Genomic DNA, 18,214 nt, shown 5'->3' on the forward strand with positions numbered 1-18,214 from the left:
ATGAAAGCAGCTGTTTCAGGGGTTCTTTTGGTCAGAGGAACTTGCCAATACCCCTTTAGCAGATCAAATTTGCTAACATACTGTGCTGGCCCAACTTGATCAATGCAGTCTTCCATCCTAGGAAGCGGGAAAAGATCTGCTTTAGTAATACTGTTTACTTTCTGATAGTCAGTATATGGTCTAAATGTTGAATCAGGCTTCCTAACTAGAAGACAGTGAAGCCCAGTTGGAAGAACAGGGTTCAGCTAGACCATTTTCTAACATATATTTCACCTCTGTCTCCAGCTGTTGTTTCTTCTCCTCAGACACTCTATAAAATTTTTGCTTAATGGGTTTAGCCTCTCCGATATCTATGTCATGCTCTATCAGATGGGTCTGTGTGGGAGTGTCAGAAAATAAACCAGAATAGCTTCTAATGAGCGCCACCAACTCATCACGTTTGTCACAGTCTAAGTCAGGGGTGTTCAACTGGTGGCCCAAGGGCCAGAACCGGCCTATCAGTCATTTTGGACCGGCCTTCTGCCCATTTACTTCTATTATTAAATAAAAATTTTAAAAGAAGCTGTGACTAAACTGTAAGCATGGCATGTAGTTCACACTCCTTACAGGTGATGGCAGTAACGCACCATAGATTACCAACCGCCATTAAACTCAAGAAGGAAAAAGAACGGCATTTAATGACATGCAGCACTGACATTTACACTGTTGGCGGGAGGCCAGACACATGTCGCATTCAAAAGAGAAGAGACGTAAGGTGGACAGCAAAAATAGAAAATTTAACATCAACTAGACCGATAAGTATGCACAAGAGTAAGAGTCCCGAGGAATGTGTGGCCCTCTGGCAAGTAGGCTCATGACCAGAGATGTATAAAGTACTGGAGTAGAGGAGTGGAGTAGAAGTACAAGTACTATATAAAAAAATTGACTTGAGTAAAAGTTGAAGTGTTCTTTCAACACCATACTCAAGTGGAAGTACAGAAGTACTCAATTTTTTTGGTACTTAAGTATTGCAAGTAGAAGTATTTCAAAAATTGCTACTCAAGTACCGAAAGTACAAGTAAAAGTACAAGTACTGTGTATATTAAAGAAAGGCAGTCAAAAGTTTGATTATCATTGTTTATATTATTTCAAACATTTGAAAGGCACAATGTATTTGGCTGAAGCTGGAGTACAATGATAAAAGGCCATACAAGTGTTTACAAAAAAACAAACACAAATAAAACATCTCAAAAGGCCAGAGGGGCAGTCCACAGAGCAGCTAAAAGACAAACCTGGACAAGGTGTTCCTGGGACGTCATCCATCTCGATATCGGACAGTAAGCTGACGCGTTCTGTCCTCAATACTTGCAAGCAACAGCGCAAAAGGCGGAGACGAAGCCTGCGTTTTTTTTATAGTCTTGATTGCTCAAATCGCCCAATGATGAGCCAGCGTGATAAACCGTGACAGCGCCATCTACCGCTCTGGCATTGATACTATGACTTGGGGATGATTAATAACGTTTTCATAATAGTAACGAGTAACGATTCAGCACGTGAAAAATGTATCGGAGTAAAAGTATTAAATTAATCAAAAATATATAGTGGAGTAAAAGTGAAAGTAGGGGAAAAAATATGTACTCCAATAAAGTACAGATACTGCATTTTAGTACTTAAGTACAGTACTTAAGTAGTTCTACTTCGTTACTATACATCTCTGCTCATGACAATTTGGCCCATAGAAAAATGTAGTTGAATACCCCTGATCTACGTGGTCAGCCAATACTCCAAGATTTTTCAAAGTCTGAGAGTTTTTTAAACGACCTCCTAAATCCTCATCTGAACCAACACTTATCTCCTCTTCTCGCCCCCCAAAAAGTCCAGGCCACCATGGACAGTCACGTCAGGTGCCGGCATTTTTGACCTTCATAGCTTTATCAACAACCATCTCTATCCAAACTAAAGAAAAGAAAGAAGAAGCGAAAAAAACTTACAGGGCTGTAACTCTCATCCACACACACAACCTTCAAATAGAAATACACACACACACACACACACACACACACACACTAAAACCTGGGCACCATTCTCTTTTCCTTTTTTTTCCTCTTTCCCACACATACTGACACACACACACACACACACACACACACACACACACACACACACACACACACACACACACACACACACACACACACGCCAAAGCTACAATGTTGCAAAACAGCTAATATGACCACTGGAAAATTGTCCTATTCATTTAAACTCTATTCCTATTTAAACAATAAATGACACCATACTTTTGCAAAGTAATTCATCTCTAAATATTTTGTCCTTATTTCCTTTTTCTCTTTCACTGTTACACACAGATACATAGCCTAGTTCTTATATAGCACTTTTCTACTCTGTCTGAGCACTCAAAGCAAATATACATGTTTACCTCATGCACACCCATTCATACAAGCACTTCCATGATTAAATAAGCTAAGTGCTTTTATTATCTAACATTCACACACATTCACACTCAAACGCTTACGTCGGAGAGCAACTTGGGGTTCAGCATCTTGCCTAAGGATACTTTGGCATGCAGCCTGGAGTAGCCAGGAATCGAACCACCAACCTGCCAATCAGTAGGTGACCTGCTCTACAGTGAAGGAACCTGAAAAACCAGCCTATCCCCCCAGGTTCCGGCATGTTCGTTTATTAAACAGGAATTGACACCAAACAACGGAATAAGGAGTCCAATTATTAAATTTAATAAAACCATTTCAAACAGTATACAGATATCTGGGTCAGACTGCATGCCATGCCCGTGTGAGATGGCATGAAGTACTGGCACATTCTAATTCAGCTTACAGTTTCATATAGTCACAGCTTATCAGTCTTGGTTACATCATTATACAAAACAAGAAATGTGCAACACAGAGAAAAAGGATCCACAGCTGCTTCTCCCTCCAAGGGTTCCTTTATCATGTTTAGTCTCGTTGACCACTCCACTCAGGAGTCCTTGCTTCTGTTATTGATACAATGGAGACATAGCAGGAACATTCTGACCTAAAACATTATGTACTTGTGTATTTTAATCAGTTATGTTATATTCCAGACCAATTTCTCAGGGAAGTAAATGTACATTTAGTAAAGACAAACATATACCATGAACCTCATGAAACTTCATAAAAACTCATTTCCAACAACAGCCACCCCGTATCCACATAATTCTACACATCACTAAAAACGTTACAGTAACATGATGTCAGATAAGTTTCATTTGTTTGATTCTTAGTGGCCCAAAAGCAGGCTCTGGTAAATTTGCTGGTGATGGACTCTCAGCCTTTTACCAGTGTGGACGGTCCAGGCTTCAAAGAGTTTGTGGGAATGCTTGACCCCCACATACACTCTGCCTTCCAGACAGGCTCTGTAGAAGATGGTGGAGGAGAAGTATGAGCAGGAGAAGGCCAAAGCCAAGGCTCAACTGCTGAGCATGGAGGGAGTGAGACTGACCTCTGATATGTGGACCTCCATGAATGTGGATGCATATCTGGCAGTAACTTGTCATTGTGTCCTGGATAATATGAAGATGGCCACTTTACTTTTAGGAGTGCTGCCTTTTCCCTAAGACCACAGTGCTGAAAACATTGCAGCTGCTCAGAGGTCTCCGATGGTGGAGTGGGGACTTGAGGGGAAGGTTCAATGCCTGGTGACTGATGCTGCTGCAAACATGGTCTCCACTGCAAAAAAAAAAAAAAAAAAGAAACACTAGCCATACAACATGTTTGTATTGCACATGCATTACATTTGGTTGTAAAAAAATCCCTGGATCAAACACCTGGCCTAGAAGATCTGTGCACAAAGGCACTAAAGGTGGTGACTTATTTTAGGACAAGCTCTACCAGAAAAGAAAAACTGAAACATGTGCAACAGCAAATGAACTGTGCAGTGATGAAGCTAATTCAGGAGGTGGACACGTGCTGGAACAGCACCTTTTTGATAATGCAGCACTTGTACAATGAGAGGCAGACAGTCGGGGCAGCTCTGGCATCACTCAAGACAGACGTTCATCCTCTCTCTTCTGAGGAATATGAAACAATCGCAGTGTGTCTCCAAGTGCTCTCCCCATTCTAAGCAGCAACTGTGGAACTGTCCCAGGAGACGAGTGTGTCAGGTTCAGCGGTGATTCCACTTGTAAAGATCTTATTTCAAGCAACCCGGGAAGTAATACTGAGGACCACAAATGTAACAGCAACACTTCTTGGATGGAATATCACTGCAACCCTCATAAATAAGTTTGACAACCTCGAGTGCTCAACTGTCCTGTCACTCGCCAAACTGCTGGATCCAAGATTTAAAGCCATCGGATTTTATAGTCCAGAAAAGGCCCAAAATGCTGCACGGAAACTTACAGCTGAACGTGCAGCACTGGTGAGGCACACACGAGCGGAGACTTCTTCAGATGATCATTCACCTCAACCAGCAACAAATGCACAAAATCCATCCTCCACAAACAGATAGTTGTAAGCTGGTAATTATGAACACACACACAAACACAAACTGTGTTCATGACTTTCAAATCTTTATTTTTCTTTCAGCCTCGAACCTTTGGGCAAGTTTTGATGGAGATGCTACACTGGTAAGAGCTCACAGGAATCATACATCGGATGCCACAATTGAAGTTCAGAGATACTTGCCTGATCCTCCCTCTGCAAACATCGGAGGATCCTCTGGCCTACTGGAATGAGCACAGAAATGTTTATCTGCATTTGTTCTTGTTGGCTAAACAATATTTCTGCATACCAGCCTCATCTGTTCCTTGTGAACATATTTTTTCAAAAACTGGAGAAGCTGTCAGCAAAAAAAGAAATCACCTGAGTCCAAAAAAGTGGAAAAACTCTTATTCCTGAATAAAAACCTCTGAAATCCCATCCCCAAACTTCATGACTGAGTTTTACAAGCACAACCCACCTTCCCTGCACCTACTTTGTTTCCTAAAGAACACCCTCTCTCAATCCCAGATACTAGTCAGCATATGTCTACTGAATCAGCTGAACATATATTGACAGTGTTTGTTGTCTACTATTTCACCACTAGATGTCACTGAAATTAACCTTTGAATGAACCCACGTTCAATACAATTGGCAAAGTTGTTCAACACTGCTTCATTTGAGCATCACTATTGAAAAGTATATTCAAAACCCAAAGAAAGATAGCAAATATGAATGTGGATATATCAGTATGTTGAGTGTGTGCAATGCATGAGTGCGTGGGTGTGGGTGTGTGTGTGTGTGTGGATGAATACTACAACCCAAACCAACTAAAACCAAAGACAAACCGAGTTTACCTGGAGGAGCAGAGAGGAGAGAATGGTTAGTAGAGCCCTGCTTAAATCACTGAGCACAGGTGGCTCCAATTACTCACGGCCCCTCCTCTGACCTGCAGGAGGCACCGCCCCTGCAGGTCAGAGGAGGGGCCGTGACAGTATTTATATATACAAGACATTTTAACATTGTGCTTTTACTTTGAAAACATGGGAGAAACATTTAAAAGTATTTTTGTTGTGAAGAAGAAGAAGGTCTTCATATGGAGTGTTAAGCGTGCTGTGATACACAAGCTGCCCAATAGATGGAGACATTTTCTCATGTTTGAATCTACAGCTGCATTTATCATGTCTGAGGGAGGAAAAGAGAAACTGCTTTTGGGCTTTGTCATAAAATTTCTATTGTGAGACAAATGGTTACACAACCCTGGGCAGTTCCAGCTGCCTGTCACTACAAGTCACAGCTTGCTGATGGAGTAACACTGAGTTATTTAAAGAAGGTGAAGTCCAGCCTGCTGGATATGTTACTTTCACTTATACACAGGGCGAAGTTTCCAGTACACTGGGTCAGTCTAACACAGGGATTCACTCAGGAGCACACATGCAGTAACATATCCCCTCTGTCATGCATGTTTGAACTAATACAGAAAGATGATGCTGATCTATTGTGTAAGACAATAATTTTGCAAAAGGTCAAGGTTTTTCCTTTAGGCTGTTTTATTCATTCTGATTTTCATATTAATTATATCATGTGTGAAGAAGTTTAACTGCACAGAGCTGCGTATTTTCTTCAATAATATCATTAATCGTTTTCTAACAATGATGTGAAACTAACAAAACAGAAAGCAAAAGGGTGTGAAAACACTCAAGGTCTGATGTCATCGTGAGTTTTGATAATGTGAAAGGGTGGTAACACCCCCACACACACACAGAAACACACACACAGAGTGAGAATTAAGGATCCTTTATTGTTATTCACATCACACTTGCATGCAGTGGACTCAGGTGCCGTTTACACGAAGCCGTTTTCACTGGAAACGGTGTCGTTTTGATGCGTTTCAGCCTTTCGTTTACACGATGGCGTTTCAGAAACGATCCGCGTTTACACGAGGACATGTGAAACGATGAAAACGATGTAGTTCTCATGCCAGGCCACAAGTTGGCGTTGGTTTTCTCTTTGCAAAGTTTGTTTATGCAAGACGCGCATGCGTGGAGTGACAGTAGGTAGTGCGGCAAATTGTTCATTACTTACAAAACAGCCAATGTGAGAGGTTTTGTGTGGATCGATGATGAGGTTGGATCGCTGCTGCACACAACGCTGAATTACAAAACGGTAAAAACACAGGAAAAGCATATGAAGCACTCGTGAATCCGCGAGTACTGTTTATCAGTTTGCGCGTGCGCGAAAAACTGGCCGTCGCAACCATAGTGCGCATGTGCGAGTCGAGCGTTTTCAACTCAAGTGTTTACACGAAAACGCAAGCCGGTGCGTTTCTGAAACGCTCCACTCTGGACCCCGTTTCTGAAACACATCGTTTTCACTCTGTTGTCGTGTAAACGCAAGGCCGAAACGCATCAAAACGACGCCGTTTCAAAATGAAAACGGTCTCGTGTAAACGGCACCTCAGTGTTGCCCATGTGATAGTTATGACAGTTTTCAAGTAAATTAAAGAAGAATAAATATAAATTAACAATAATATAAAAAGAAAACATATACATACAGTACCAGTCAAAAATTACTGTATATATGTATACACACACACACACACACGTTTATGTGTACCTTTCAAAATAAACCAAATAAATATAAAAATAATTGAATAACAGTGTAAGATGTGGAGCAAAGGTGAAGGTGGTGCCACAGCAGTGATTGTGTGGATGACAGCAGCAGCATGAGTGTGTGCGAGGACTGATGGAGGGACAGCAGTGCAGCTACACGGCCCACCAGAGTTCAGCAGGGTTACAGCTTCAGGGACAAAGCTGTTCCTCAGTCTGGTGGTCCTCACCATCTCCACTGAGCTTCTTACTGATTTTCCTTTGATGCTTTCTTCTTCAGGCTTCCATAAAAAACAGAAATTGAAAGCAGAGTCTCCAACAAACAAGATCCGACATGTGGGCTGTCTGCAGTCTGTGTTCCTGGAATCTGATTCAGCCTCAGACATGTTCCCCTCTGTCTGCTGGGTGTTTGGTAGCAGGTTATTAGATAGACATGATAAACCTACTGTGGATTAAAGTTGTTTGTTTTACAGTCTCTTCCTGGCTTATTTAAAGCTTTAAATACTGCAGGTCAACTTCAATGTGCAAAAAGCAAACAGCAAAAAACAGAATAAGTTACTGAATCATGTTTCTTTCAGATACAGACACAAAACTGAGATCATCACCTTATAAAGTGAATAAAGTTGAATTGTTGGCATTTACATTTGAAGCAAATACTGAAACACAATCAGTTGAGTGTCTGTCTGCTCTAACAGGAAATGGGAGCTCTGAGGGTTTAAATGAGAAGAAACCAAACATGTGTGACCGGACTGGCTTTTGTTTGTGCCTACTGTACAGATGTTAAAGAAGAGACCTGACATAAAAGCAGGTGATGTTATCGTCTTTGATTTCTCCAACCCTACTGAGTAATGAACCAGTTGTTCCTGTTCAGCAGGCCTTCGTCTGCAGTCTGAGTGACGCTGTTTTATGGCTGGACATGATAAGACAGGCTCCTGCTTCCCTGTGCATTTGCTTCTGTTTGCAGTGCAACAGCTTTGCTGATAGGCACAGAGGTGTGTCTGAACCTGAAAGGGGGAGGATTTGAGCAAGACGTGGTTAGCATAGTTCTGCCACATTCGCAGTGAAACTAGAGCACAATGCTTGCTGTTCCTGCCCTGCTCTGGCTGCTCTTAAAGTGGATTTGCTCCCTGTGTTTACTAATGTTAATGACTGTGATTCTAAGGTGAGCCACACCTATGCGCACACCAGAATGACAACAGGACATGTCATTAAACACACATGAGGACATCCAGGGGGTTAAGATGTGGGGTGTGGTTGGGAGATAAACAGCAGACAGACCTTCTTGTCCTCAGGCTCCAGTCTGCCAGGGATTAGGGTGGGAGCATGGGTGGGGAAAGCTGGGTGGGGGGTAGAGGAATGTGTCAGGCAGTTTCAGCTTTATGTTTTTGTTGAGCTAAAATCTTTACCAAGATTATTTCTGAAAGCATCCTGGCTTTGCACAGTGCAGTATGTTTTTGTGCTTTAAAATCATGACAGGAAGAGAGCAGCCGGAAGTGCTCGCACCAAACAGTCAGGGCAGAGTTTAACTCATCTGAACTGAAATCAGACACAAGCAGAACTGATGCAGCAGCTGGTTACAGCACGTTGAATGGATATCTATTATTTATGGTTTGTGTAAACTGGTTTAATTAGAGCCGCAGCACGGCAGCCATTTTTACACTGCAGGATAAGCACAAGCTGAACTTTACACTGGAAGTGCTTTGACACACTAAACAGACCATAATGAATTCTCTCAGTTACACCTGTGTGACGTTGCGTTACCTTACCATGACACGTCAAGCGGCTGTGGTGCCCTTTTTGAATTTCACAGCACAAAAGTAGTGAGCGTCCAGCATTCCCCCTGCTGTCCGTCCATTGGTTCTTACTTCAGCTTCCATCTTTGAGCAGCTCAGTATTACAGTCTCACTGTAAAAGGCCTCAGTGTGATATGAGTCAAACAGGAGGGCACTTACTGGAGACTATTTATAGTGGCAGATTAATGCACTCTTTGAGGCTTTGTGGTTCATATGGGACTGGGTCAAACTAAACTACAGTGTGCATGTTCATGATAATGAAGAAATGTGCCAAGCAGTGAGACACACTGTCTGTGTTTTAACAGTTTTTGGACAACAATGTTGCTTTGTGGCCCAGAATAACAAGGACAGGACACAGGCAGTGCTGGTTTATTATCTTTTCATGGAACTCCTTATCATTAAGGGCATTTTTTATCATTGTTATTCTTTGCCAAGAGCATTTTACAGTCAACTCAAATGTCATACTTACATCTGCAAAGACCTTTGTTTCACTTTCTGTTGTGTTTGACGGTGTGCCAGATCTTCTCCCCATGTAGAAGCTGTCAGTTATTGAATTGATTTAACAGAGTGGCTTCAGGCAGGTCTTTTACATCTGTATAACAATGAAGGACACATGATGTTTGTGATGAAACAGACGTCCCACCACCATCAGAGGCTATGGGAGCACTGTTTCAACAGAGCTTCCGTCTGGTTTCTCCTTTATCACAGCATGAGTCACAAAGCCTCAGGGGCATGACACACGAGAAACAGGAAGTTATACAGAGGGAGAGCAGCAGAGCATCATGTGAATGTCAATCATGCACATCACCCCTTTTGTGTCATTATGACGGTGCTGTTAGAAATGTTCCCGTCTCTCAGCTTCCTGGTTTCAACAGAGCTTTCTATGGAACAGGTTTCTGTAACCATCTGAAAACACATCAGGTTAGAGCGCAGACAGCGTGCAGGCAGTTTAAGTTTTTATTTTACTTTTACTGAAGCATCGTGTTCTTTCTGGCTGCCTTTATGTCATAACTGAGGGCTCCAATACTGCTGTGAAATGTGGGGCACATGGGCACTGTGGGTCTCAGTACCTGTGTGAAATGTGCCACTGTGGGCCATGTGGGTGTGCCCACAATTCCCCCATGTAGACCCCAAGGGGGGCATGTTTGCTGGGAAAAAAGCTTTATCCTATTAAACACTGCTACCATGATGGGAGAGTTCACTGAACGGTTTAGTGAGGATAACAGCCACCATACTTGGACCCAACTGAACACACCAGAGTTAAACAGCAGTCTCCACCACCTTCATGGACACCAAATAAAGGAATATCTTTAAAAAACAAACAGCATTTATCCCTCTGGCAGAATCCCACCACGAGGGAGACTAACACATGCTGAAATATTGATTTGGTAGCATTGTTGGAATATGATATATGCTACATACATTTACTTACGTACGTTTACTTCCCTGAGAAATTTGTCTGGAAAATAACATAACTGATTAAAAATACAGAAGCTTATAATGTTCTGTGTCATCATGAACTTTGTGTTCTGACTGTACACTGATGAAGACTACACAATGATAGAAATGGAGACTTCGAGGTCACCCTGTTGTTGAAATTCTCTGTTTTGTAAATGATGTAATCAAGACTGATATGCTCTGACTCTATGACAACTGTAACTTGAATTAGAAAGCGCCAGTACTTCACGCCATCTCACACGAGTATGGTTTGCAGTTCTGACCCGGATTAATCTGTAAACTGTTTGAAAATGGCTTTATTAAATTTCATAATTGGACTCCATATTCCTGTTTGTGTTATGTCATTCCTGTTTGAGAAACAAACACGCAGAAACATAAAGGCTTAAACAGAAACAGCAGACAGCACACACTCTTCTTCTTATTATTTTAAATTCCTTCAGCATGTTGTGGCTACATATGTCTTCTGTATTAAAAAAATTTTGATTTTTAAAAAATATATATATTAAAAAAAAACCCCATCAGGTTATGTTCTATTTAGTTTGTCTTTTCAGCACAATAGTTTGTGATCCTTTGACACATTTGCTTTAGTTTTTGGGTTTTTATTTCTACAGAAAGCAACTATGAGTACTTCTGTGTGTCAGACTGATGTCATTTGTGATAATAAAACTCCATGAGTGCTGATAAAACATGCTGGGAGTCAGTAAGGATGGTAACAGTTACAGCCAAGTCCATTTTATAGACCCAAATCACTATTAATGCATGTTCTCCTCTTGTCTGTCAGGTGGAGAGCTGTGAAAATGAACAGAATGTGAAAGCAAAACACAAAAGTCTGTTCTTGCATTTAAAAAAGGATTGTCAGGAACAGTTACTCAAGAGGAGGAGCAGCAAGTCTCATCTTTCCTCCCCTCTTCGTCATCCATACCGCTACATTACTTTGGTTTCAAGTGGAACCACAGAGGAATACACACCAAGGCAAATATGAAGTAAAATGTATTTATATGACACTTTTCAAGATAAGAAACTAATTACAAAATGCTTCACAGAGGGATCAATAAAAACCAGTTTGTGCAAGGTCAAAATGAACAAGTATGAACCAAGTAAAACAACACAGCACACAAAACACTACCAAAAGGCCTGTTTGACCAGATGAGTCTTAATTCCCCAGAGTCAGAGGGCTGATGGTAACATGGTAACATCTTCCAAAGTTTTGGAACTACAGTTTGGAATCCCCCATTAGTTTTCAGATGGGTACATATGGAGATTAGAGGCCTCACCTCATACAGAGTTCAGGAATCCAAGTAAATAACCATAATTTTGCATATGAATCAAAAATTATAATGTGCTTTGCTATTTATTTTATTTCTTTACTATTATTTTTTCTGCTTTTTTAAAAACAGTAAATTTGAACATTCATGGATAACAACAATGCTTATAGTTTAGCATTAAAAATATCATTTTGATTAACATACATACTACATAGTATTATGTTACATAGTAACATAATAAAATTATTCTGGTAATTACCGACACTGTTAACTTAGAGCAGCTGTGACACAAACCTTACACTGGATGGTGGTCTAATAAATTTCCTAAGCACTGTAGCTGTCATCATTTGTACAGTAACTTTATGATTATCTGCATATAAAAATAACCCAATATAGACTGATTAAATAAGATTCGCACTGCCACGATCAGTTTGTGGTCTGTAGTGTTTTCATCTTGTAGCACTTCATTGCAAACCTGCAGTTGTTTACGACTGAGTGCACAAACACTGTGGTCATGTGACTGTGTTTGAGTGAAGCTATGATCAGAAAGTAAGGCTTCTCTGCCATGAAGATGTGATGGGAACTAAAAGCTTATGAGCGGCCTGGCAATGGGCTTTTAACAGGAAGTCGAGTGCTATTGAACAGCTGAAGTGCTTTTATGCTGTTGTCAGCTGCAGACATATAGATAAGTCCCATCATGTTATGTACAGTCCTCCTATGGAGCTTTTCCTGTAAACCCACTGTGCTGATAAATCACTGAGAACCTCCCACTGCCTGTAAGGACTGTATGTATGGATACAGAATTTTTCTGCTCTAATATGTCATTTTAATGCATGTGTAATTTATGCCTGTCTGCAAACACACTGTTTTCAGGTCGTCCTTAGATGCACAGGCTTAAAGCAGTAACTTAGCTGAACACATAATCTGGACTGGAGCAGGTTAGGTTCAGAGTTTTAGTTTAAAATCAGCTGGAGGCACCATGTTTCCACTTTTATTTACAGCATGTATTAAGTTTAATATGCATCGTTTCTGTTGGGGAAGTATGTCTCATATGTGTAGGCTCTTGGGCCATACTTTACTAAAATCACTGAATGAAGCACCTCACTGTCACGAGAATGTGTGTGCATTAATTTTGTGATGTTGAAAATCATAAATGTTGTAGTTGATTCTACTCTGCTGAATACTCACTGAAACAATCAAATTTATTTCACTTTGGTGTGCTAACAAACTATATTAAGCTATGGGAGAGTGGGCTAAGATTTAATGTTTAACTGTATCCAGTTTAAAGCTTCAGAGCGCTAACATTCACCCACACCTTAGAAATAAACAGCAGCACTGAGAGCACACGAGAAAATAATTAATGAAGTAAAATGTTTATTTTACCACACTGCATGATAAATCCCAAAAGCAATGATTTTCTGCAGCATTAATCTCACACTTCCAGCATTGTTGCATTTCACTTTTAATCACCATTTTATCATCATCATCATGTCATAACGTGTGACTGGAGTGAGTGTCACTCACAGGGATCATGCCCATTTCTATGTGAGTGTGTGGAAAGCTCTGCCTAACAGAAAGGTCATAACCACTGTAACCACCGTATTTTAGCTCCAAGGGGGGTTTCAGGTTTTGTCAAGCCAATTAATGCAGAGGAAGCCTGGCTGTGTTCAACTTTGTTCATAGTGTGTCGCTCAGGTAACTTCATCCCTTTTCTGTTTTTTCTTAAGAATTTTCTGAGCGATGTTCTTGGGGGTATTTCGCCCTTGATAGGGTCTCCCTGTCCTGGCTGAGGGGCTAAGAGCAATTCAGAAACCCCCTGTGAAGAAAATCTATGTTATTATATATTTTTTAATTCAATTGTGTTTAGAGATATAGTAGAATATCTTCTTCTTCATCTTCTTTTCAGCTCTCCCTTCAGGGGTTGCTACAGTGGATCATCTGCCTCCATTTCTTGCATCCTCCTCTGTCACACCAACCCTCTGCATGTCCCCCTTCACCACATCCATTATCTGTGGATAATGGATGTGCTCTTCATCTTTTCCTCCTGCCTGGAAGCTCCATATTCAACATCCTTTGTACAAAATGTCCACTATCCCTCCTCTGCACATGTCCAAACCATCCCAACCTCATCTTTCTAACTTTGTCTCCAAACTGCTCAACCTGAGCTGTCCCTCTGATATACTCATTCATAATCTTGTCCATCACTCCCAACAAAAGATCTTAACATCCACCTCCTGTCCTTTTTCTACGCTTCCATTTCCATCCTGACGGGTCTCACTGCCGTCTTGGAAACCTTCCCTTTCCCTTCTGTCACACTCATCTCCACCCACCCCACCCTGCATGCACTTTCTTCTTCACCTCTTTGTGGACTGTCTGTTGTTTTGGATGGCTGACTGCTACATTCAGTAGAATATAATAGAATGCAAATGAATGACACCACTAAGATAAAAGAACTGATCAGGAATCAGTTATATTATCATTTATTATCAGACTGTTTAGCTTTCTTAAGTGTGACATAAATGAGTGTCTATGAGCCATAAGTTACAGTTCCCATGATGTTCTTCTTCTACTGAATCACTTTAAGTATTTAATATTATCAAGGTAATAATGTCCAGGGCTGGAGGAGCTCTGTGTGTGTGTGTGTGTGTGTGTGTGTGTGTGTGTGTGTGTGTGTGTGTGTGTGTGTGTGTGTGTGTGTGTGTGTGTGTGTGTGTGTGTGTGTGTGTGTGTGTGTGTTTTCCTTTTTTTTTTTTTTTTAAAAGCCTGTCATGCCTGTCAGTGTTCGCAAGCAGAATTGTGATCTGAATGCACTGTTGTGCCAAACATATTTATTCTTCCAAGATACGCTCTATAGTCTCTATAAGCTTTTCTTGTTAATGTTTGTGTTTTTATTTTATTTATTTATTTGTGTACAAATACATTTAATTCCAGTTGACAGGCTGAGGAAAAAAAGAGAAAGAAAGAAAGAAAAAAAAAGAGAGAGAGAAAGGGGAGAAGACAGAAAAAGAGGACAGAGCACCACTAAACTAACCAAAACAATTCAAATGCTGTAAAAAAAAACAAAAAAAAAAACACTGATTCCTAATGCAATCAAGGCTCGGTGAGGAGCAATCATAAAGGTCAAGTCAAGGTCAGTGAAATAGCCACTGAAGTTAGCACCAGCAGCTAGTCACCATTCTAGCATGCTTAGTTTTGCACACTCATAATCCAGAGTCATCTTTTTTCTCTTCATAGTACCTTTGTGGAGGTTCTTAGTCATGGAGTTTTTCCCAGCAAACATGTTTGTGCAGGCCCACAGAAACCTGTGATGGGGCCTTGAAGAGCACAACTACTGTGAGGCCTGCATAGCCTGTACTTTTAGTGGGCAGTCCACTGTGGGTCCCAGTAAGAAATATGGGGCACATTTGGGCTTGGTGTGGACATTATCACCCCACCAGGGCCCAGATAGGCCCCTAGATTTGATGTCTGTCCTGGGTATGTTTCCAGAGAAAGTGACTACACACAGCATTACAGGTACTGTGTTCATGACTCAGCTGCTTCTTAGGAAAGTTCAGATCTTTCCAGTATTAACTCACTGCTGCTGTTTTTTTATCCAGCAGTTTCTGTGTTTCCTCACTGCTGTCAGCAGATACTCAGATACTACAGTCTATAAACATTGACCCAACAGTTAATAATTGACATGATGGCCCTTCAGCAGCTACATTTAGTGGCCTTGACAGAAAGAGACAATCTGCCCGGCAGTAACAAACAAAGGAGCACAGTGTTCATTTCTGGCCATGGAGCCAAGGACTTATAGATGGTACATTTGTGTTCAATGAGAAGTTAAAGTACACTACATTAAATGACAGCAGAGCTTTACGAACTCTGAGCTAAAAACAAAACTGAGAAAATGAAAATTTAGTTCTGTAGCAATTAAAGTAACAAGCTAAAACTTTAAAGTTCCAGAAGGTGATATTAAGTGCTCCTTTATTTAAGCACTAAAGCTCAAAATTGAAAGAATATTTACTCCTTAAGACTCACACCTTTTAATCCACGAGGCTGCACTAACAGCTCCGTCAGGCTGAACTTTGGACCATCTTAAGGTGCGTCCACAGAGATGTGGCGATCATAGAAGATGGAATTCCCGTCCAATTCAGCCACTGGTAGCAACAACAAGGCGAAGTAACCATTAGCAGTGTGAAGTGGGCATGTCGCAACTTATCTCAAGTTGCAGGTGAGTGATGAATATGAAAACCAATGGGATGGAAGGATGCCACTGACTGACATATGAGAGGGTGTCAAATACATTCAGGGGTTAAAGTGAGCCAGAACAACCACACATGGCATTCCAGCACCTTCAGTTAATGAGTACTGAAGTCGAGCTGTCAGTGTAATACATAATAATACCAGGTGAGTTGATTTTTCATGTGCTGCAGTGTGATGATGCTTCCAAGCACCACAGAGACAGTAAACCAGAAAGTAAGATGACTTCAGGAACAGAAGGGACACAAGCACAAACACACGTGGCAGATAATTTCAAATGCAACTTTTCAAACAGCTCAGCAAATATCAGCAAACACACAAACTGTTTCTGCTCCATTTCTGACTGCTGTCTAGAGGTACAGTGGTAGTATTCTGTGTGGTAGTATTCTGGCCAGGCACATCATCAAGGACAGCTCACACCCTGGCTTTGACCTGTTTGACCTGCTGCCCTCTGGCAGGCGCTACAGGTGCATCAAAGCCAGAACAAACAGACTCAAGAACAGTTTCTTCGCCAGAGCAATCACCACCCTGAACTCACACACTCACCCACTGTAACTGTGCAATATTATATTATTCATACTGAACAATATCTGACATTCCTATATTGTGTAATATCCAGTATTCATTCACTAGTGCAATATTCATCATCTTCATTATTATATGTATACACATATTTACTTTTCTTACAATGTACAGATGCACCAATGTATGTATATATTTTTATACATGCTATTTTTTGTATATTTTACACATTGTTTATTTCTGTATATCTCTTGATTATATTGATCATACTAGATTATAATATTTTCATAATATTTTTATTTTAGAGAGTTTGATTTTCTGTTACATGGCACTGAACAGGAGTGGCCCTCCAATCTCATTGTACATCCTGTATAATGACAATAAAGGCATTCTATAACCTCACTTTAAAGATGGAGAAAGTTCTAACAGTACAGCGGAAGATGAAGAGAAATTATCTTGAAGGATAAGAACATGGCATGTTCTTATGGCAGTTTATAGACTGATATTTAAAGTTCAATGTTTTTTTTTTTTTTTTTTTTATTATTTTTTTTTTAATAATAAATAAAATAAAAATTTTTTTTAAAAAAAGTTCAATGTTTGCTCAAGTCAAGTGCAGCAGTCCTCACTCTTAGCAATATTGATTAGAAACATCCTTTCTCAGAGTGATGCTGAAAAGCTAATTCATGCATTTATTACTTCTAGGCTGGACTATTGTAATTCATTATTATCAGGCTGTCCTAAAAGCTCCCTGAAAAGCCTTCAGCTGATCCAAAATGCTGCAGCTAGATACTGACAGGGACTAGAAAGAGAGAGCAGATTTCTCCCATATTGGCTTCTCTTCATTGGCTCCCTGTTAAATCTAGAATAGAATTTAAAATCCTTCTCCTCACCTACAAGGTCTTGAATAATCAGGCCCCATCTTATCTCAAAGACCTCATAGTACCATATCACCCCAACAGAGCACTTCACTCTCAGACTGCTGGCTTACTTGTGGTTCCTAGGATACTTAAGAGTAGAATGGGAGGCAGAGCCTTCAGCTTTCAGGCGCCTCTTCTGTGGAACCAGCTCCCAGCTTGGATTCAGGAGACAGACACCCTCTCTATTTTTAAGATTAGGCTTAAAACTTTCCTTTATGATAAAGCTTATAGTTAGGGCTGGATCAGGTGACCCTGAACCCTCCCTTAGTTATGCTGCTATGCTAGGCTGCTGTCTCTCTGCCCTCAGTCCCAGCCAGTCACAGATGACTGGCCCTCCCTGAGCCTGGTTCTGCTGGAGGTTTCTTCCTGTTAAAAGGGAGTTTTTCCTTCCCACTGTAACCATATGCTTGCTTGGATTGTTGGGTTTTCTCTGTAATTATTCTTAGTCTTTACTTTACAATATATCTAAAGTGCCTTGAGGCAACAGTTTATTGTGATTTGGCACTATATAAATAAAATTTTATTTAATTTAAGTCTTGCAAAATCTAGATACCTGAATCCAACAGAGAGTCAATGAAAGGTCAAAGGTTGATCAAAGTGATAACAGTTCATCCTGTAATCAGTATGAATGGTGTGTGTCAAAGTGATTGTTTTTCTTTTCATTTCCCTTTTTTCACTTCCTTTTATAAAGCTTTGCTACAGTGTAGCTTCTGTTTCTGTTCTCACAGTTGATTTATACATAAATAACATCTGTTTGCTGTTTTGTCACATGTCCTCTCCCACTTTTCTCTGCTGCTTCTTTAATAATTTACCAAATCCAAGTTCATGTTGTGGAGCCTTGGAGTTTATTATAAATTCCAGAAGGATAATGGAAGGACACACTGTGTGTGTGTGTGTGTGTGTGTTTCACATGTATGAAAGCAATGTGATAATACCTCACTGTCAGGAATTCCA

The sequence above is a fragment of the Archocentrus centrarchus genome, unplaced genomic scaffold (assembly GCF_007364275.1).
Source record: "Archocentrus centrarchus isolate MPI-CPG fArcCen1 unplaced genomic scaffold, fArcCen1 scaffold_50_ctg1, whole genome shotgun sequence".
NCBI classification, from domain to species: domain Eukaryota; kingdom Metazoa; phylum Chordata; class Actinopteri; order Cichliformes; family Cichlidae; genus Archocentrus; species Archocentrus centrarchus.